At 46.5% G+C, this 1,560-nt stretch overlaps 1 long non-coding RNA gene across 1 annotated transcript in view; it reads left to right on the top strand.

The window, feature by feature from the left end:
- LOC109394972 (uncharacterized) overlaps positions 1-1,230 on the top strand; it is a 3,844-nt gene extending 2,614 nt beyond the window's left edge. Inside the window, exon 3 of the long non-coding RNA XR_002126557.1 lies at positions 946-1,230. This is a non-coding gene — a long non-coding RNA (uncharacterized LOC109394972). The remainder of the gene's footprint in view (positions 1-945) is intronic.
- Positions 1,231-1,560: the final 330 nt, after the last annotated feature.

Below are 1,560 nucleotides of genomic sequence, written 5' to 3'. Positions count from 1 at the left end.
CCTAGAGAGTCAGGGGTCATCACTTTGAATGACAAACTCTGAAATACACCTATATCATAACCAACACACCTCGCAATGATGCTAGGTTTCCCATCCCTACACTTTTATCAGCCTGAGCCTGAGATAGCTGGACATTAACTCGTCCTTTTTAGGGACTGGAACAAACCACTTCCATGAATTACTGCCCTAAATACACTTTCCACCCACATACCTGGATTTCATCGGTGGTGGTGACATTCTTTAGGGTTAATCATGGCTCTCTTTAAGTGGTTCTCCTTTGGAGCACAAAGTTCAAGATGGACTCTTTCCCCTGTACTCTCGCAATAGTATATTACTGATTGAAATCTGTCATTACTGCTTGAAGTAGTGTTTGGCTTTGTTTTTTGACAGTGGTGGGGGGTATCCGCGGTCAGCCTTTCCTCCTCTCCAAGTCAGATTTTTCAACAAGCGTCCCAGGGATGTTTGAGTATCGAGGTCCATAGACCACATGTTCAGGAAATCTATTTCCCAATGGACACCTTTTCTCTGGCAGCCCTTTTGAATAGGGGCTATGTGTTCTCCCACACTGCATTGCCTGCAGCGCACTCACCTTTTCAACCAGTGACAGCATTCCAGAGACCAAACTAAAGATCAACTCCAGGTGTTTCTCCAGTCACCTCTGGGGATGGCTGCATGTCATCAGCATCCAGTATTTCAACTGGCTGCCCAGCTAGAATGACACCTCTCCAGGTCTCTGACTTACCAGCTCTCCACCATGTTCCTCCATGTAGACACTACCCACCTTTTACTAAGCCTCAAACACCCATAAGCCTACAAGAAAAGGAGTAGGCGCCAGGACACCTTCACGTACAGGTGGGTCTAGTCTCCTCACTATACCTGTATATGGAGGTATGCTGGCTAGTGTCAGTTGGCTCGTGACACCCATTTCTATCCCTTTCTCTGCAGGTGCCGGAAGGCCGGGAAGCACATTTCACAGATTCCCTTGGCAGCAGGGTTCTGCCAGTGAAAGGTACTTGTGTGAAATTTGGAAGGTGAAAGGAGGTGGAAGTCATTGTTTTCTGTTCTGTAGCAGCAGACACGCAGGCTGCATGTCAGACTCCATAGTCCCCCACCAGTCAGCAGCCTTGGGGCTGAAATCGCCTCAGAAGTGGCTTCCCAAAGTTTCCTGACTGCTGAATGACAGCAGCGACTTTGAATCTATGGAAAGCAGCTGTGACAAAGAAACCTGAAAGCTAGTGGTGCAATCGCCCCAACCCCCAACTTTCAGCACCATAGCCCCTCAAATAATAAACACCAATTGCTTATATAAATATTAAACTCATTGTTTTTTGCTGGAAATATCTAGAGTGGTTTCTATTCTCTTGCCTGTGGCAGTTGCAAAATATGTCCACAAATTCTCTGACTGCTCTTTCCTCAAATGGTGGAGTCTGAATCCCCTCCACTTGAACGCAAACTGGATTTAGTGACTCACTACTAACCATCATTGTTGTGTAGCGGAAGTGATGCTATGTACTTCTGAGGCTAAGGCATAAAAGGGACAACATGTGTCTCTGTCTCTCT

The sequence above is a fragment of the Hipposideros armiger genome, unplaced genomic scaffold, assembly GCF_001890085.2.
Source record: "Hipposideros armiger isolate ML-2016 unplaced genomic scaffold, ASM189008v1 scaffold_447, whole genome shotgun sequence".
In the NCBI taxonomy this organism is placed as follows: domain Eukaryota; kingdom Metazoa; phylum Chordata; class Mammalia; order Chiroptera; family Hipposideridae; genus Hipposideros; species Hipposideros armiger.
Note: the sequence above shows the minus strand (reverse complement) of the source record. Positions and strands in the feature narration are given on the sequence as shown.